This window comes from Vespula vulgaris, chromosome 2, assembly GCF_905475345.1.
Source record: "Vespula vulgaris chromosome 2, iyVesVulg1.1, whole genome shotgun sequence".
NCBI classification, from domain to species: Eukaryota; Metazoa; Arthropoda; class Insecta; order Hymenoptera; family Vespidae; genus Vespula; species Vespula vulgaris.
In genome coordinates, this window is record NC_066587.1 from 8,140,684 (window position 1) to 8,162,443 (window position 21,760).

Here is a 21,760-nt window from a genome sequence, read left to right on the forward strand (position 1 = left end):
TCTCACCGTATACCTACATAGGTAGATGTATAACCCGATCGATCCGTCCTCTTTTACACGAGGATTTCTCGCGAGACGACAAACGGTCGAGCGTGAGTATCTTCCAGACATCAAAACTGAGTTTTGACACGTATTTCGGAGCATTCCTTTTGCGGTTGAAACCGCGACGTGAAATCACCATCATCGAGCTGTCGCGCCAGTGAAAGAACGAAAAGAAATGAATGTGTTTTTATGGATGTATATGTTTAGCGCGTGCGTGTCTGTGTATGGGCGCGTCCATATATGTGTGTGCGTATGCGCGGGCGCGTATGTATACGTGTCTTCGTGTATGTACGTATGAGTGGGTTGTGGAAGAGGAATGACGTTCTTGGCCGCGAGTGACGAAGGGTTGTAAAGGAGGAAGCTTCGTCACGGCAAAGGGAGAAAGTGGAACGCCAACGAGAAGGAAAGGGGTAAGGGAAGAAGCGGGGATGTAGAGGAGAGCCGGCGGTCTCTTTGAAAATGCCGTCTACGAACGGATCGCGAACGAGAAGCGCGCCTCGGAAAATCAGATCTCGGAGAAAAGCGCCGTCGCGGAACCTTTTTCCTCTCTCTCTCTCTCTCTCTCTCTCTCTCTCTCTCTCTCTCTCTTTCTCTCTCTCTCTCTCTCTCTTCTCTCGCCTTTCACAGAATCATCTTTCCAAGTATACCGGTACTCTTGCAAATCCAAGAGAAAGAGAGGGAAAACTTTCGTTTCCTGTAAAGGAGCCGCTCGAACTTCGTCGATGCGAATATACTTGCCATCCCGTCGAGTATCTTTTCTTATTGCTTTCTTTTTTTTTGACTTTTTTAAAGAAGAAGAGACACAGAGAAGGAGAGAGAGAGAAATCGAAATACACTTTGAAAAGTTTCACCCTGTTGGCCAAATTCAACAGAGATGGATATCAAAATTAGCATCGTAACGAAGCCCTGATGTACCTATATACATATGTATATACATGCATCCCGACTATACATAGGTACATATATGACGAGTTATGCCGATTAAAGCTCGCATTCGCCGTCGAGTTAATTTGCAATTTGATTCGGTCACGTTCCGCATGGAATATTTCGAAAATAGAAAAAATAAAATATGGATTAGCTTCACGCGAACTCTCTAATGTTCTTATCGCGAGCTGCTTGTAAACGTAAAACACGAAAGGATGTAAAAGAAACTGTTAATTTAAATCCTTCGATTCGCTCGTTATCATATATATTCTCGTTTGTTGGATGTAGAGTATGTATCTAAATACGATCCTATATGTTATGCAATTCACTTGCGAACATACCGATACAGGTAATTTATAACGAGAGCACAGCTATACGAAATTCAATACCCGTTCATAAATAATTAGTCATAAAACGTATCGAAATTGTCGGAATAAATGGTTAAGCGGGATAATTCTTCAAACGTTTCGCGGGAGCCAACGACAATCGTACATGCGTTATAACGATAATATTATAAAACACGATGGAGGCCGTGTTGGAAAGGATGATAAATAAAAGTCAAATTGAAAATTTGAACGATATTTATTGCGAAGCAAACCTTCGATTCTCTCGAAGGAAAACAAAAAAAAAGAAATGGGAGAAAAAAGCTGTTTCTCGATACCCAAGAGAGAAAACTTTGTTCAAGGGATAAAAATATTATTCATTCCGCTCTCAATATCTTCAGGAGTTTGTCGAGCATGGAAAATAGCTACTTCTTGCATTGATTTCTTCAGTTTATTATAAATATATGCAGTTTATTTGAAGGAACGTTTCGTATCGCAGCGAAAGAGAAACCGCGTGCCCGATAAAAATTACGAGGAGAGAGTCGAATCTGTTTGAAGGAGGGAACTTACAGAAATAATCACGAAGGTCTTTACTCGCAAGCGTTTTCGCAATTACTTATACGCCGGCCGATGGCGGCTACGCACGCAGTCGCAGGTAACACGTGTGTCTGCTCACGCGTGCACGTGTACACATTCGGTTGCTCCAAGAGAACCTCGAGCGAGGTTGGATCGTCGTGTAACAGGAAATGCATATTTCATGGAGAGAATGCAAATGAAGTGGTGCCCAACTCGCGGCTCGCCATGTATGCATACATTTGGCACGCATTGTTTCTCAAGAAGTAAGGAGAAAGAGTGTTCCGAAAGTGGTCTGACCAAAAAACCAATGTCGCGAAAAGAACACGAGGAATACAGAAGAAAAGGGACAAGGAAAGAGAGACGAATTTTTATTGCACAAGAACGGTATCTCATTGAGTATGAAATAAGCAGGAGAACATGAACGTGACTAAAATTATACCATTTTTTCTTTTTTAATCTACGTTCGCAGACTATAGTAAGGCAGATATTATATGAATAAATTAAAACTATGAAGCATAGGGTACTCTCGGAAGAAGGCAATTAGCACTTAATGTTAAGAGAGAATTAGAGAGATAAAGAAGAGACGGATATGACGATACTCGAGAGTATACGACGATCCCGGTATAGTGAGTGCTTAAGTTTCTACCCAAAATTTTGCCTTCCATCGGCTCAGTCTCCCTCATGCATATCCAGAAACCCGAGGACGACTCGAATGCCGTATGCAAATGCGTACGGCGTCGTAGATATGCCTAGCTCCTCTATATAGACCCCTATAGTACCCTCTGCTGGGTTCTACGCTTGCGTGTTCCTCTCTCTCGCTTTCTGGCTCTGAACACGCGTGTGTATGTACGTATATGTCTTATCGGTGTTCCGAGATTTCGACCGTTTACGGACGTTGTTCCACATACGCGAGCCGCCGTGACGCGTTATATACGATCCCTTAGACTGAATTCACGCGAGGATCGTCCCAATGACGTATATCCGTCGAGACTGACAGCCACTGACTTTGACGTCTCATTGCTATCTCACTGCAAGCATGCTATTTCTTAATCTAGGCTATTGTGCATTATATTAAGATATTTTATCTGATATTGATGTCTATTTTATGATTACACGATCTAATGATATTAACGTCTATTTTAAAATGTTTACAAAAAAAAATTTTTTTTCTTAAAATATCTTTATCTTTCCCGAACTCGTTCGAGACAGAAAAAAATTAATCATTTTAGAAATAACGTCACAAGAAGTCCTATTAATGCGACAGCAGTCATAACGGGAAACGCAATCGCCACATTTTCAAGTAGCGCTTGAGGGCTTATTAAAGTCGCTGCGAGTTCGTTGAGTCGTTGCGTACAACGTAGATTTGTTTAAATCACATGAAACTTTTTCCTTGTAAGTTCATCGCGAAAGAAGATTATATAAAGTACCATCGTGAAATACTTGTAGCTAGAAGAATTTCTTCGTAGTTTGCACTTTATTTCGCGCATTTATTCACATTTTCTACTATATGCAAGCTTCGCATCATTCGTCCTTTTTATTAGAACTTTTTCAGAGACCGTCAACGTTCATACTGAATTTCGGTCAGCAGAGCGTATGTTTTTAAACTTTTTCAAATCGAACTTGCACGTAGTCGGATACAAATTTCACCGATCTTTTGAAAACAGTGCGACACAATTTCAATACTTATTCGTTCTTTCTCCATGCTTTTTCGTACCGAGGGCATTGAACAAAAAGTGATAGAACTTGATGTTTAGAATCGTCAGAGCAACGATCGATAATTCGCAAATGGAAATGAAATCAAAATATGTGACCTCCTTTTTTTCTCGTACAGTATAAATACTGGTTTTTTTTTTCATTTTTTCGTGATTAAAAAGTGAACAAAGGAAAAAACAAAATAAACTGCAACCATGATCCCGTTTCTATATTTTTATCGATATATTACAATGAAGTTTGTATCATTAATATTTTTAAATGCTTTTTAAACCGAAATCATACTGGATAATTATTTTACAGTGCTATAAATCGAATATATTAATTAAATCGCTTATAGCGTTTGATTAGTTTGGAACAAACAAAGATAAAATTAGCGTAATGATTAAGAAAACAGATAATAATGAGATTCAAACAATTCGCATAATTTCACGCAAATATGTAACTAAAACTATCACATCGTTTTAAATCTATATAATGCATAAATGGTTTGCATTATCGAGAGCAATAGCGATTTATAGACTTTTGCAAACAGAACGATAGGATGAAAATATTGAATATAGGAATAGCGATTCATGAATATCTCTTTAAAGAAATGTCAAATGAAAAGTTGGAAAGCCACGAAAAACGTGGGAAATTAATTTATCGGAAATTCAATTGTTCAAACCATTTGTGTTAGCAAATTCAATTGATTCAAAAGAGAGGAAAAGAAGATTACTGTCGTATGAAACAAACATGTGTTTCTACATACGATCGAATATCATTGCAAGATCATTATCCATTTACTATTCATAAATTTGATTTTCTCAAAACATAATTGTCTAATATCCAAAATGATTTATGCAGTCTGCAAGCGGCGCAATCGAATTCGGTTTTTCGTATTAAACTATCTTCGTTCAAAGATAAAAGTAAAAGGGAAAGACGAACGCAATGTATGAAAAAAACTAGCGTGACGTGAAGTAAAGAAAAAGCGAGGGAGAAAAGAGGGGTGAATAAAAGACGTCGAGTACCGTGAAATGATATACGATCTAGAGAATAGAGAGAAAGGAAAATCCAACCGTGAATACCACCTGATGTTTCGAGTTTCACTACGACAACACTGACGGCTCCCACGAGGACCTCACGAAGGACGCTTTAAAGACGGTTAGGTTAGCCATGAGTAGATAGGAACTTTCAGTTGTCAGGTTTACGAACGAGAAGAAAGTCGAAACTCGCACTCTCGAGATTATCGACTTTGGAGGAGTTGAAAATAAAGGAGTCGCGTTTTCGCAAATAATCACACATTTTTTGCGATCGAGAAAAAGTTTCTACACGAAAGCACAAGAGTTATACATTTCTTTGGATAAAAAGCTAAGGGAGAAAGAAAGAAAAAAAGGAAAAAGAAAAAATCTTATTGGAAAGGCGTCAAGTAGTAACCCAGTTTCACTCACAACTACGCTCGTTCATTTACGGTTTATGCAAGGAGCAGTCTGCGCAACGAAGGGTGTGAATGTGAAAGAGGGTTTGAGCCTGGGTAGCAGACGGTTCGAGGTAGATAAACTTTCCTCCGTGTGTCACACCGTGTAAATCAGGAAACACGTAAACTGGTAGTTCGGCACCAAGTAGCGATAGTCATTAGCGAACTTCCAAACGATCGTCCATTACTACTTGCTTCTACCGAAACTTCTCGCGTCGTCACTCGTCTCGTATGTCAACCAAACTGGAAATTCTTTTTCGAGTATTTCCAAAAGCATATATATGTATTTGTGTGTGCATTTATGGGTGTGTATACATATCCATGCATATATATATGTGTGTGTGTGTACGTCGAGCAAGCGTACCAATACTACTTTATCTTTACACGAAGTTATATTCTCTGATGAGCCACGGTATCGTCATTATTTAATAAATTGTACGTGCTTCTACGTTCCATTAACGAGGCTATATCGTTCAATATGGGTAGTGTATCTTAAGCTTTGTAACAGATATTTTTTCGTAATAAATATAATTCATGTGGATGTGAAACGGTAATTCACACATATCACGTAGTAATATAGAACTACGCAGAATCAACCAAGAGAGTTTGAGGAAATTCGCTGATGAGATATTCCGAATTGGATGAACTCGTTAGAATATCTTTGAAGTTGAATGTTGTTGCTCGACCTAAAGATACGAATCAAAATAATTTTGAATTCGGAGAACAAAAGTTTTAATTCGAATGAAATATTCTTATTTAAATTATATGCTTGCTTCTCCTATCGATTTATGGATAGATATGAAAGTATAAAAAAAATATATTTCGACGTATCACGTTCAATATATTGTTCGTTTCTACGTTCACGTATTTTTTCTACGCATTTTTCCAGATAAAAATGAACTCTCTGACGTTGTTAGAAAGATAAAGCGTATATTTGCTTACAATTTAAGTGAGTCTCTCATTATTATCGTATGTGGAATGTCAGTTTTCGCGATTCGGATTATGCGGAGTGCATGAAAGTGACATATTAGTTTCACCGGACGAGAGACGCGCTATACGTTATTGTAACATTCGCTAATTATCAAAGTGTAGAACATTTGTACGACGCCGTCACCACTCGCAGGGATTCCCTGTCTGTCTCTCATTCTCTCAGCTCTCATACTTACTCGTTCTCGCGCAGCTATCAGCGACGGAAATACGTACTCACACCTTAACCACGTATCGGTTCGGCGACAACCGTCTAATCGCGAGAACTTTACATTTTGAATATATATCGTGTCAAGCCAGACTAATATATATATCGCATTAATGCGTTAAGATAAAGTGTTTGACGGAAATACGCGAGTAATATCGCATCGACCACTCTCGAACAGTCTTATCGAGAGGGAGTTGATTGCGTTCATTAACAAAACACTATCAGACTTTTGACGTGAGGAAAATTTATAGCTACTACTAACGTGTAGGAAGGATTTAGATATGTATATTAATTCATAAATAAAAGGTTTATTGCAATAGCATCAAACTTATTTATGAATCAATTCAATAAAATATACATAAGTGTATATGTTAATTTTGTATAATCTTTATTGAAAGTAACAAATATTGAATTAATCTATAAATAATATTATTCTAATAATATTCATTTTATTGATATAATTTATATATATATGTGTGTGTGTGTGTGTGTGTGTGTATAATATTAATTGTAATAATGTATAATATACAATCTATATAATTTTATTGCAATAAATTACTTATTTAAATTGGTACTTATTTATGAATAAACCTTATACTTTTTAACGATAATTTCACGTCTCGGAATAATCGATTTCACTAGAAAACTTCACCTTCAAATTAGTTTTCTTCGCTCGATCGTTCATTGACATAAATCGATTTAGCCGATCCGATTTGTCTCTCCGTTCAAGAAACGATCTTTTGAAAGCTCTTTAAAGTATCAAAGTGCTCAACTTAACAAAATTTTACTTTAATTTTAAAATCAACGTTTTTACTTACTCATTTTCTTCGTTAACTTCCGACGAATGAATTTATCACCATTTGAGCCTTGTTAGGAAAGATTGTTCCTCGTTCCTTAACTCGTTCAAAACTAATTCAATTTATCACTTATTTCTTTGAATATGAAAGTTAATATATGGCCTTCATGCATAGTGTTGTAGAGCGGCAACCATTTTCGTTTAAAAAAAATACCATGAAAGTCAACTTCTTAATGTAGGATTCGTGAAAAAAGTTGGGTAATCTGAATCGGGGTTTCGAACCCGAATCTTCCTCTTTCCAGGCTGCTGCTCTAACCATTAAGAGTCCCTTCAATCAACCTCTCGACGAATACCAACTTATACGAAATGGAGGTGTTCACTCCCACATTAATTTGCTTTCATAGGGTCAGTTGTCATCCATCAGTCATACTGCAACAAGTACGAGACTCATTTGTGCTATAATACATATTCAGGATTACTTTGACCGATCGAATGGATTGGAGCTTTTTGATCGAGATTTTCGTTAATCCGTATTTTACGATCGACTAATAAATCATCGTTTTTGATCTTTACGAAATATGTTGTTGAACATAGGCCTTCTCCAATATTTTCCATTTCTGATAATCTCGAGCCCTCTATATCTAATCTCTGTTTCCATGTCGTTTAATGTCATCCATCCAATGTAGCGGTAGATTTTTTCATGGTCTTCATTCAAACACAGAAATATATAACATTTAAAAACAATCGTTGCCGTTTAATAGTAGATAAATATTTTGATATATATCCTGAAGTGATAAATTAGTGTCATTCATAAAAATCAAAAAAAAATTAAAGTAATCTTAACAGATACAAATTCATTAAAGAATGATAGCACCTTACAAAATATTGTTTCGCAAAAATATTTATATTTGTTTGCAGAACACGAAGTCATAATTCTTTTTCGAACTCGAAACATAGCACACGCCGCTACTCAAATATATACACACACACACACACACATACACACTATTTCCCACATATCATGGAAGATTTAGCTCGTAATATTTTATCGGGATAGCCATGGGCCGACTTTAAGAGGGCTGCCCTGCGTCGAAAGCGACCATTCTTCTATCGCTTATACGAGCTTTAGCCAGCCTCGGGACAAGTTCGATCTTCTCGTTTTAAACTTACTTCACTGACAACGACGAGCATAGAACATTGAGATTCTCTGTGTTCGATCTTATCTCTTGCAAAACTATATCGAAATACAAGAAGATATAGGTATAAGAATAATAAGAAATCTTTTGAAATACATATATAACATGTAATTTTACAACTTTTTCAATCGAGCAAAAATTATTTTTTCTTTTTATGTCGTTTGATTTCATATTTAATTATTTCCTACGAGCTCTTAAAGCGGTAAAATCAGATTTCCGCTTGTACCATGTGTCAAAATCAATTGTCAAGAGTTTAATCTGCTTCGAATTCCCTAAACTAAAATAAAACAGATTCGACGTAAAAGAATCATCGACGTTAATCGTTCGATAGAAGAATCGACCCGTTTTGACGTACCTTACAAAAAATTTTTCAAATGAACACTTTTTATCATTTCTTTGTTTATTTAATTCGTAACGAACGCGTAACTATGTATGCACACAAATCATCTTTTATTTGGTCCCTGAAAACCAGATCGAATTCCAACAAAATTTTATTACTGGCCGGTGTGCGAATAATAATCGTCGATGGGCGTGCGCGCGCGAGTATTACGCGAAAATTCGGAGTAATATTTTCACGGAATTTGTACGGATCGGCAATATCGAAAATACATACATCGCGCGCAAACGAAAATTCGAGACTAGAAAATCAAGAGAGAGAAAAAGAGAAAAAGAGAAAGAAACAGTAAAAAAACAAAGAATGCATTTAACTGCAGCGCGTTAAACGTGCGTAGTTATATTGTATGTTGTAACAACAACCTGAAAACAAAGATGCCATCTTTGAAAGAACAACTGATGGATATGAGAAACAAAACGACGCAGAAAAATCATAGCAGTAAGGTATACGCGTAGATATACAGCCAGAAGGCATTTTGAAAAAAGGAGTGAAATGAAGACATGCAAGATATTGAAAATCAGAGTTACGTAGACATTTGTTAAGAAAAAAAAAAAAAAAGAAAGAAATTACTTCGATCAAAATAATATTGTAGGTAGTATTTTTTGTAAAATAATGTATGCAAATTTTGAGAAAAAAAGAACAGTTACATGAAGACACACAGACACGCGTATATACATATACTAATTACAAAAATATTTCTAAAACGTAGAAGTATCACGCACAGATCGAGTTATAGAAATAGAAGTCTGATAAGTTCGCACGAAATATACGAAGGAGAAAATGAGCGAATGTACGTGCACTAAAGTGACAGGATAAGAAAAGGCAACAAGGACAGGCACGAAGGACAAAGCATAGTGCAAGGACCGTCCGCCGGTCAGACAGGCAAGGTAGGCAGGCAACAAGCGAGGTAAGTAAAGCAAGCAAGGCGAACAAGCAAGGCAACGCCAGCAACCAGCCACCCGGCCAACCACCCAGTCGGCCTTCCAGCAAGTAGGGAGAGTCAGGAACGAGTCAGACGGACGAACGAACGCCAGTCTACCGTGGGCGCACGTCGCGACACCACGTGTATTTCTCTGCTCGTGTATCTCTCCGTTCTAGTCCGCTTATTATCGCCCTTTATTCTTTTTCCTAATCGACTCGATGACTTCTATATTTCTCAACGACCTCAATTCACAGTGATCGTGCGATATTTTTTTCACGAATTAACTTTCTCCCGTTCTATCATAGTGTTCGCGAAGGGAGAATTATCGAGTTAATAAAACTTTGTGAGTTGTTTCAGTAGTGGTGTTACTTAAGAGAGACGGTGACGTTGTAATTCTGTTCTCAGCACAAACACGAGGAATCGATCCATGTTCCACGATCGCGCGAGTTCGAGGTAATAAAGGATTACGGGGCGAAAAACGGAAATTATAGCACTCCTCCTCGTTTCGGTAGACGCGACAGCTTTCAACGGGACAGCTTTCTAAGCTCTTCTGTATTCGTAATTCATAGGATAATTTGCTTGTCTACGTCGTATATACGACGTAGGGCATTATTTCTACTAAATCGTTTGGCCAACTAGGTTACCGAAGTACTATTTCCTTGAATGCTAGGGAAAAATAACAAATGTAACCGACCTACCCACCGGATCTCAAATATCTCACAATCGATATTACACATTTTGTACAAATTATTGCGTATATCTACATGCTCGCGTTTCGACGTGAAAGTTTTTAACTATAAACGACAGTTGTTATTTTTAGGAGAATCAATATTTTATCTTTTTATTTTTGTAGTAATTTGTCCGGCGTAGATTCGGTGTTCCGTCGTATTGTTTTTTTCTTTTTTTCTTTTTTTCTTTTTTTCTTTTTTTGACAAAATCGACTTCGATCATTGTAAAGTGGACAAAATATTCGATAACCGCGCGTACGTTTTCCGCGGATGTTCCATTAAGCTCACGTCATTGTGACGATCACCATTTATTCAATGTCTCCACGTCGGAAAAAACTCAATTTCAAGGGGAGGGAGCACTAATTTTTTTCCACTCTCGCGCGATATCGCTCGCACCTGACGCTCTTCGTCCTACGGCGTTTGTAAAATATTTGCTACGATCGTTCGCGAACTACATTTTGCACGCAAGTACTCAACGACAGCAATTATTATAGAACTATTCTCGTTCGATACGAAAGAGTGTCGATTAAATACTCTTCTATCTATTATATCGTGAAAAAAGATTTTTTCTTCTTTTTTTTCAGATTCGTTTCTTTCATCCTCTCCGTTTTTTCATTTTTCATTATCTCTCGTTAACTCTTTCTCGATAAGTTAACTATGAACCAATTCGATTAAAAATGAGAGACTTTAAACGAAAGCATCGAATAATGGAAATCATTTCGATTTATAAGTGAGTCGCTCATTTATTTTAATCAATGCGCTCGGTAGATGTATTGAAAAAGTCAAGATATGAAATCATTCGTAAGTTATGGTATAGTTTATCGGTATGTAACCCCACAGGATAGGAAACTTTATCGATTATTTTAACGCGTTCGACGTTCAGTGTCGAATACGAATTCGAAACAAAAAAAATAAAGTACTGAAAAAACTAATCTGAAGAGATATATATATTACTTATTTCCATCGATCTATTCATTAAAATTTTCTTTTCGTATAAACTATCGTTGCTTTTCGAATTTTGTCTCATAATATTGAGAAAGAGAGAAAGCGGTTAATTTAAATCTTACTACATTAACGTCGACCTAGAAAGAACAAAGGCGTTTGACGACGTTATTTCACATTAAAATTGACATGCCAATATCAAACTAGTTTCCATACGATTTCAAAAACCATAAAATCTTATAACCTTCTACCTGACCTTTAATATGTATTCCGGCTCCACGTACATGCAATGCCGGCCAACTTTATATCATTTTAACTATGGTCACGATAGTTGTCAGCACTATATGGATATTTCAACGTATTCTCTCGAGGCGTGAAAGTAAAATAGAGGAAAGCATGCATAGAAATAGTGAAACTTCTTTTAGAACGAATGACCTGTTTTAAAAAGTTTTTCTTTTATCCCTGTTCCTTTTTTTCCTAATTACGTGGCATAGATTTATTATCATAGTAATTTTGATTAAGGTATTTAAGAAGCAAAGGAAAAAGCTAATGAAACCTTCAATTAATTTTAACGTGCATCTTTATGCTTTCCATTAATTCTTTAGGATTAAGAGTTCCAAGATGAAGTTAGAACTTTTGGAAATAATGTAAATCGGGAAAGGAATAGTCGTATCCGCTGTCGTAATAAGTTGGCAAAGACGTTAAAACGTAGATACGAGAGAGTGACTGAATGTCTACTACTTGCTCCGTCAGCAGTCAAAGGAAAGTTTCAAGTAGGATATGTCCTTGACCACGAAAGGCAATTATAGCTAATAAGAGGCTAGCAAAGTGAGACGTTTCTCTCGGTCTCTCTTCTTCAATCATATTAATCGTCAATATCAACGCTTAGGCTAGGAACTAGGTTAACCATTATGTAAACTCCTTTTAATCAAAATTATGGATGAATATTAGATAATAAATGAAACGTTTGTTTTCATCGTTGGTTATCTTTTGAAAAATCAATAACATTCGAGTATAAAAATAATAGAGTAATTAACTAAACTATCGCGTGAAAATTTTTCTTTTTCCTAAAAATATAAAAGAACATCGAACGATAAAAGAACAATCGTTTAGAATAATTAATCGTGCGTATATCGCGATTCTGTAAAAGGACAATTTGTTCAGTTTGAAATCTAGGGCTTGAATAGTAGTTAAGATACGGCGTAAAAGGATTTATTTTTCTAATTTCGAAAATAATCAATTCCACAAACGATCAATTTCATGGCAATCAATTTTTATTTCCGGCAAGTACAGCAGTTTTTAATCTGATGCAATAAACAATGAACGAAAGGATTGTGGTACATGTTACGAATATAGATAAAAATTAATTACGATCGACATTAAATTTCGATGAGATAATAGAAGAACGAAACATCAATCGTTATATTAATCTATTTGAAAATCGTAATTGAATCGTTCTTGAATCTTTTAGATAATATCTCAATGTCCACATAGCCTCGAAAGTTCATCGAATTTTCGAGGAGACCTAGCTGGTTTCCCGACAAAGTTGTTACAGATACGGGAAGCCGCTTGTAACTTTGTTATGGCGCAGTTTGCGAAAAGCGATTTGTTACGAATCGCGCGTTTCTCCGTAGATTTATGTAAATTTACTAAAATAAAATGAAGGATCATAGAGGAAAAGTAATTCGTCTTTTAAAGTGATAGCTTTATTTATAAAAATTGGGTACGATGCTTGTACGCCTTTACACTTGCCTATGTACGTATGCATAAACCGTTCCTCCTTGAAAGCTCCACTTTAAGCTGCTTTATACTCTTCGAATAGTAGAGGTGACCTCGGTAACCAACGAAAAAGCAAGCTCGAGCCGACTATTAGCGTGCTCATAAGTCTCGCGGAAATTTACTTGAAACATGCCTAAATATTTTCTTGGCCTCGGCCTAGCCTTTGAAACATTATCGTGCCCTCGCACGAATACCCGCTCTCTCGTGAAAGCACCCATTTGGATCGTTAGTAATTAAAAATCTCCCTTTGGCAAATCTTACTTTAAAATGTATCAAAGCTATCACGATTTTATATTTTACGGCGTTTCTCGAAAATACCATGAATCGCTTATGAAACGATTGTGTATCGAATTTAGATTAAATTCCAACTTCGATTTAGATGAATGTCGCGTAGATACAAATCGATTAGATCATGCTATAAATATCGAATTGCAATTTTAATTATTCTATGTAGAATTGATTTGCTTAAGTTCGTTGCAATTTCAACTCTTGATAATATCAAAGTTAACTCAAATAAATTTCCTAAGACGATCAACCTTCTATAGCCTGAAAGCTATCACGCTTTCATAATTTGTCGCGTTCGGTTAATTACACTGGATGATAGGTGCTATTAGAAAGTCCATAAAAGTACCGTCCCAGAAACTTTAGCTACATATATGCTTCCAACGTTGATACAAAGAGCTTATCAGGGAAACATAGTCCCACATTATTGGCAGAGGAAACTTTGAGCGAAATGAGGCAGAAAGGAACGAAAAGGAATGGATGCTGATGTTGTTTTACGGCAGTCTCTGTGCAAATACTATAGTATAAATTCCAAGTGGAAATATATAACACGACAAGGTAACGTACGTCACACGGTATCAATTATTCAAACCAATCTAAAGTACGGGCCGTACGTTGACCAACTATATTCGGAACTAATCTAACAAACTCGTAGGCATTCGAAGTCTGGGCTTTCCCTGTGCTATACCTCACCCTCGTCACTCTCCACGCCATCCCCACCACCGCCACTACTATCGTCATCACGCCGACACCCTTCTCGCAACTATTTATTCCTGATAAAAGCTATACTAAACTACAACTCGTTCGCTCCCTCGAGAGCAGAGAAGCAAAGCTTTCTAATGATAATAACTACAACAAACATTTGAGATTGCTTCGCTTTCTATTAAATCATCCTTGTGCGTCAACATACACGCATTTGTCTACATGTACGTGTTACCACTTATACTGAATGACGTTTGGATGCGCTTAAGTTGAATGAAAACACGCGGGAAATTCATCCTTCCTAAATTTGTGGAAAGCAACATCAGGAGAGTAAGATAATTGTATCGTTTATTTCAAAATAATCTTTGTTATAGTTTTGCTTTCCGGTTCGCTTCACCGGATATTCATGAACGTAAATGCATTTAGAGATAGCAGAACCTTTTGCTATTAACTGATTTAAAATCCAAAATGAGAATAACATCTAAGACGACGCTACTATCTTCGGTAGGTGTGAGCAGAGGAGGAAAGGGTGACATAATATATACATAGAGAGCAGATACACTATAAGCGTGTACAGTCGTGAAACTTGGTACGCGCACTTGGAGCTAACTCAACGTGGTAGAACCTTCGTGCTCGATTAACCTCGACGCGCAGTCGGTATAAAATGCTTCCATATTACCACTGCTACGGAATCGTTGAAAGAAAAAAAAAAATGAAAAAGGAGGAAGAAATCCTCAGGGAAATTCAAGAAGAAACGGAATCCACCTCTTCCAGTAGAGAAAATTCGTCGAAGGTGTTACAAAACTTTGGCCAGTGAAACAATTATATCTGCGCGTTTCGAGAAAGGTTCTCTCACGAGAGAAACGTAATAGGTGAAAAAATTAACAAAAAAAAAAAAAAAATTAAAAGAAGCGAAAGAGTAGCAAGTTTTTAACGCGAATCTCCCTTTCTCGATAAAATGTAATTTCAAATGATCGTTCACGCCCGCGTCTTGTTGATTTTTACTTAACCGAACCGCCGTCACCCTTGACGCCGTTCTTCTTTCCTACGAAGTCTTTGGGCTCTCACTGGAAGTAATTTGGTTTCATGTTCACGTACGTTTTCGCAGTCACGCTGAATACACAGTGGCGAATGTATATACGTACATATGTATCAAGCTACATAAAGAGAATTATTCTCTCTTTTTCTTTTTTTCTCGTTTCTTCTATCTTCATCGCTGGACCGAGTCTGGAACGTTTGGATTTCATTCGATTTCAATAAAAGTTCGTTAAGCCGACGTTTAATATCGAACTACGGTTTCATATTTCTTTTTCTCTCTCTCTCTCTCTCCCTATTTCTCTTTCTCTCTCTCTTTTTATTTCTCTTTCTCTCTCCCTCTTTTTCTATTTCTCTCTTTTTCTCTTTCTCCCTCTCTCTCTCTCTCTCTCTCTCTCTCTCTCTCTCTCTCTCTCTCTTTTTCTCATTCTTTTTCTTTTACTCTCGATATTACTCGCATAGAAAGAACGCCAGCAGCAGCATCAGTAACACGTTGAAACTTTATTTTTGCTTGTCATTACTCACATTTATCGAGGAGATTCATCAGAGGATATTAAATGCAAAGTCGGGGAAGTATAAATAATTGGATAATTCGAGATTAAGCGAGAGAGAAAAAAAAAGAAACAAAAATAATAAAAGAAACGTAATAGGTATTTGCATTGGCGAATATCGATTCGAGACACTTCAATATATTAGATGATTATAACATTCCTTTCTAAGAGATTTCCAAATAATAGTACCTGATTCAGTTTTTGCATTGGAATATTCCATTCCAATTATACAGTTCAGAATTTTACTTTTTGTTAGGATACATATCATATACGATCAATAATGTTCTTTCCGAAAATATGACTTCATTAATTCACATTTAATTTATTAATCTCGATTGCGAACGTTGCAAAATGGGAAAACAGAGTTTGCTAAAAATAAATAAAATCGATTGAACATGTTATTTTCTTTCTCTTCTTTTTTTTATCTTTATTTTGTCCGGCACAAAAATCGCAACATCCTCCACGCTATCTGCCACTTGCAAGGATCAGCGACTTTTTGAATATTTATGGAGAAACGGCGATGGGTAAATCGTGAACGCATAATGTTTCGTTCCTCCACTTTTTACGTTACATTTTATGCTCTCTTTCTTTCTTTCATCTTCTTCCTAAGCGAAAAAAACAAAATGCTAAAAATATCTCGATGTTGCTTACGTAGAAGGAAAAGAGCGTTACGAAGGTAATTAACACTGAAAGAACAGTCTTATGACATAATCTTTAAAAGTTTGAAATGAATTATGCAATTTTTACGGAATTTTCTCTTTGAAATGATTTCATAGAGATTCACTACGAGAAAGAGAGAGAGAGAGAGAGAAAGGAGGAGGAGAGAAATAGCAACACGTTATAGGAAAATTCTTTGGTAGAGAGTTATTAAGAATACTCACTTTACTTTGATTGCTTCAAGAAAAATATATCCAAATGTTAAATACGATTCCTTCAAGTAAAATTTTCAATTACATTAATAATCGGATGGGAAATAGGATAGTAATTTATTGGCAACGAGAAACGAGGAAAATGGTGCATAAAGCCTTAACGCATAGGCAAAACTAATTAACGCCGTAAACGCCGGTGGAATGTCGTTGAAATGTGCGAACGTTTAATCTATTAGCCAATAAACGAAATTAATTGAGTGAAGGAAACGATTAATACTCCTCCACTGGGACGATCCATCTCTGGGATAATATTAATGTACGATGTACTACTGAAATCGGTTGATATCCAGACTAAAACACACGAATAGCAATCGCATGCGAAAGGTAAATTCCTGACTACGAAAACACCCTCTCAGAAAAAAAAAAAGTTGAAAGCTCGATGACGAAAGTTTCTCGGAGAAGGAGCGATCGTCGTTTGCGCCTGTGTGAACGATTTTGACGAGAAAATCCATGGAAGAGGGAGAAACGGTCGAATGGCGGAGTGGTGGCATAATGCGAGCTCCCATTGTAAATCCGTGGAGAGAAGGAATTCGGTGGTTCAAGGAAACGTGTGAAATAAAGACGATGAAAAAAAAAAGAAAAGTTGACGAGAGGTAGAAAAGGATGATGTCGGTAAAAGAAGAGACAGATCCAAGGTAGAACGAGAAAGGAAGTTAGAGAAAGAGAGAAAACTACCCCTTCCATATATCTCGGTTATCTACGGGGATTGAAGATGGAATAAAGTTTGGCAGGAGTAGTGGGGGATAGAGGTATCTAGTGGTAGACGGCGAATAATAAAAAAGGGAACGGAAGAATCGCAGATTTAATAAAGGCTCCTTGAAAGCGTGCTAAGCGAAAACCGATTTCATTATACCGAGCTGTCCTCCTCTCCGATTCATTCGCGCTTTCCACGGGATGCTGACTTGCTCGAGATTCCACGTCTTTTCTTTTCCTTCGGACCTTTCTTTAACCATTCCTTTTTTTCCCAGGTACAGAAAAAATGTGCCATCGAGATCACGTGAGTTTACGAAGAACACCGAGAGAAGGTTAATCGAATCGTCGAATAATTATGATGAATCGAGTTTCGACTCCGACCCCTTAGCTGAACTTTCTCAGTTAATTGAAAAATCTATAAATATCCGCTTGGATGATTTTGCCCACAACGAGGGCAATTATTCGTAAAATCGTGATCAGGTATCCAGCTACAGAGAATAATCACCATAAATCAGGTCGAAGTAGAATATCGAACACCATTTCGTGAGTCACCCTTCTCCACTCCATTTTTCTCTTCGTTCCATTCTTAATTCCCTGATTATAATCGCGAAGTAGGAGCAGTTTTCCAGTTGACATTAGAACGAACTTTTCGAGGTTCCGAGGCAATCATCGTTTTGGGAAATCAAGTTCACTGTAGTACCACTCGTTCTCTCATCTGGAAGGTTCGGCCGATAATTAAGAAACTTCCGTCGTTGCGTCTTGAAGATTTGATCCTTTCTAACGTTCTCTCTCTCTCTCTTTCTCTCCCCTCTATCTCTTTCTCTCAATAGCCTCCTCTTCTCCAGTAGTCGAGATTCGTCTAAACATAGTTCCACTCGGAGTTTCCGAGAGTAGGTGGAGAAAAGAGGTAGCCAAAGGGAGAGGTTGTTCTCATGTCAAAGTAGTTTCTCTAGGCTCTCTCTCTCTCTCTCTCTCTCTCTCTCTCTCTCTCTCTCTTTCTCTCTCTTCCGAAAACTACCATGAGCTGTCCACAGAGACACTCTGCATATTCATGTCACCGAAGGCACAAATCGTACCGTTTGCTGTGGTAAACTGGTTTTGGTGCTTCCTAAATCAATGTCAGACCGTAGTCATGTTCTCTTCGGCTCGCACTTCCTCACCTTGCCGTTGATAATTACCAGTTTCGCGGTCGAATGGTTTATTTAAATAAAATGGATCGTTTTTATTGGAGGCATTTAAACGAAAAAAAAAATTAAAGTCCGAAAAAAGAAAAAAGCGAAAAAATCATGCGTTAAAAGCACCGGTTCGTTAGAAATATATTTTAAAATTTTATACATTAAATCAAATATTTGTAGTAAATACGTGTAAAATTTATTGTTTATTCTGAACGATTAAACTTTACATATCTATTCGGCTTTGAATTACAGCGATCTTTCGATAGTCGATTCGAGGATAACACGAAAATCAGGATGGATAAAAGCTAAGCTTCGATCGTGTTTCGCGTTAACGATCGAACACTAATTATACGCGATATAATGTTTTACGATACGCGCAAATTACGGGCTTGACGGTACGAAGTGGAATAGAGGAAGAGGATAGAACAAGGACGCGGCAGTACACTTGTAACGCGACGATATACGCGATAATATCGCGTTCGCACGTGGCCATCCATGCCGATACTGAATTACGATCGGTAACAATCGCCGTTGAAAATCAATTACAAGCGGTATTACAACGTTCGAGCGTGAAATTCACCGTTCCGCCTCGGTCCGATACCTTTCATTCGTTAATTAATCGCTCGTTTGGTATACGCGTCGAACGAAAAAGAAAATATCTGTTTTCTCTCTTTTGTTCCAGTGTTCAAGAAGAAATTGGCGTGATCTCGAGAGAAGCAACGTCGTCCCATCGGATATCGAGCGCCATTATTAGCTACGAATGACGATCGCACGGCTGAAAGATTAATGAAGATGCTTCGATGAAGCGATCGAAGTGAGTTTTTTTCTAATAAACGATCGTTTTAATTGTATTTTCTTATAAATTTCATCGAGAAGAAAATTTCTATATAAATTAATATCTCCCGTAGGTATGTTCTCATATTTATTAGAGCCTCTTTCCAAAAATTTAAAAGAAAAATATTTCTTGTACCTACTACTTGTGAAAATATATGCGTTGAGCGATTTCTTTTTCTTTGCTCAAAAAAGGACCATGAAAGCTTAATTAAGACGAAAGTCCGTTTCTAAAAAGAAAACTGAAAGAAAGAAGCGAACTATCGATTAAAAAAGACGTAGCAACGAACCAAGCTCAAAAATCATTGTACGAACTTTGTCGTCAAACTGAAAAATCTCCTTTCGTCAAGAGGCAACGTAAAGGCGTCGTTTTATCTATATAAAATGTTTCGAAAAAAACGAAAAAGATCCTCTTTCTTTCAATCTCTTTCCTTTTCTCACATTGCAATGACTGAGAAACCTTAAAATTCTACGGACTAATTGCAAACAGCGTGGATTATTCTAAAGATCTACTTAAATATTCTTAAATTTGGAATATGTAAATCTAAAAAAAAATAGTTTCTTTCTATACACACAAAAGTATATGTATATATATATGTGCATATATATATATATTCACGTTGAACGCTTAAAAATTTGATTCAACCTCTTCTTCGTTTTCGTGGAAGCTTTTCGTCGCTTGGAAATGAGGTTGGAGAAGTAAAAAAAGAACAAGAGAGAGAGGGAGAGAGACACAAGAAGAGAGAGAGAGAGAGAGAAAGCTGGAAGCTCGTAGAATAAAGTAATCGAGGAGTTACGTGGTGTCGCTTAAGTTTCACGAAGTAATAACAATAATGAACGAGTCGGCGACCGTGAAATTAGTTTTTGATTGAATTATACTGTTTGAACTGAGGCGACCTTTCTCCTACTCTTTAACCATCTGTAATTTTTTTCTCTTTCCCTTCCTCTATTTTCATACAACGTGTATGTCCTAATTCCGTAAATAAATCGCGAAACTAACGTGTAAAAAAGAATTCACAGTGTCGAGTATTCGTTTATCATTAGTGATTATTCCGTCTATTAAAAAGGAGAGAGATACGATAAGAAAAGTAATGAAAAAGAAAGAATCCTTTGTAAAACAAAGATACGATGATAAAAAGAATTCCAAATTGGCATAGCACATCTTATGAGATACGTAACATTTTCACTGATAGGAAATTCAATGAATGGTATCAAATGTTTATTAACAGGCTTAATAACTAATTAGTGTTCGCCTTGAAACACGTTGCAATACGCATTCATGGTATAGCAAAGTGCGTAAATCCACATAATGCTCGCAGGTCACACTTATAAACGTGTATATACATATATGCATTGAACGTGTGAATATATATATATATATATATGTACATATATATATACATATATGTATATATATATATATATACACACATGTATATATGAATATTCGTTGGTAAATACGCGCCAATTGCATTAGCCTCGTTTCAACGATGGACACTTCCTCTTACCACGAGTTACCAAGTCCACGAGTTACATCCGGCTAAACTATCCACGTCCGTCCGCTCGTCTGGTCTCTCTCCCGAAATTAGTTCTGCTTTAGTGCGTAGAGCGATTTAACAATAAACGACAATAGGAGTATAAGAAATAAACACAAAATCTTCAGTAAGAATTAAGAAATAAATAGATTCGTCTCTTCTTTCTTTTTTCGAACGTAACACATATGTTAACATGGGAAAAAAATAATATAAAAGTGAAATTTTTGAAAATTTTTTATTCATTGACAATACAGTATCAAATGTGCTTTTCTTAAAATCTCTTTTTCGTAAGAACGTGCTTTCTATGTAATTAATTTAAAATAACAACGAAACGTTATAAGAAGTTGGAAAAAGATAACGGTAATCTCTTAATAGACTTTTTAAGGTACGTCAAACAACGAAATAGGATTCTTCAACAGAAAGGAAATCGAATGGGTTTTCGAACGTCTTTCAAAGTAAAGAAAGAAAAAAGAGAGAATGAAAGGAGAAAACATTTGATTTCACTGAAAGAGAGACAGCTCCCTTTCAAAAAACGATTCAACTTTGGCACAAGCTTCTTGGCTCGATCTCGCAAAAGGCTCTCCATTTTCTCTAATCGAGAATTAACCCTCTTGGCCACGATAAATTATCGCGATTATTGGAACCCTTCCAAGCTGTGGCACGCGGACATTCTCTTGGGGTGGTTCTTAATGCACAAAACGAAACGCCCCTTTGCTTTACGGCGACGATAATAGCGTTCGTCCAAAATATTATCCGTCGACCACACTTGCCATGAATTCGTCGCTAACATAAAGGATAGCATCGCTTCTGAAAAAGATCTCGATAACCGTACTCTCTTTTTATCACTCTTACGTTCATAATCTATAGCACTTTGTACTTTTCCTCGCTTTCAGGGTACAAGCAACGACCATTCTTCGTACCCGCATTTACGGAAAATCCCTGCGAAAACGGCGAGAACTTTCCGGCGATATCTAACATGTCCACTCTAAAGGAGCAAGAAAGAGGGAAAAGAGAAACGGGCAATAAATTCTAGAATAGTGTTAG

The 21,760-nt window shown here is 36.8% G+C and overlaps 1 protein-coding gene across 3 annotated transcripts in view; it reads left to right on the top strand.

Moving 5' to 3' along the window:
- The window catches only part of LOC127072597 (protein artichoke-like), a 110,924-nt gene that overhangs the window by 51,120 nt on the left and 38,044 nt on the right, over positions 1-21,760 (top strand). Inside the window, exons 1-3 of one of the 3 annotated variants that reach the window (XM_051013112.1) lie at positions 9,627-9,877; positions 9,940-9,987; positions 19,033-19,164. The gene's annotated coding sequence lies outside the window, so the exon portion shown is untranslated. Of the gene's footprint in view, positions 1-9,626; positions 9,988-19,032; positions 19,165-21,760 lie in introns of those variants that run through there. The other 2 variants (XM_051013111.1, XM_051013113.1) reach the window with 2 other exon arrangements.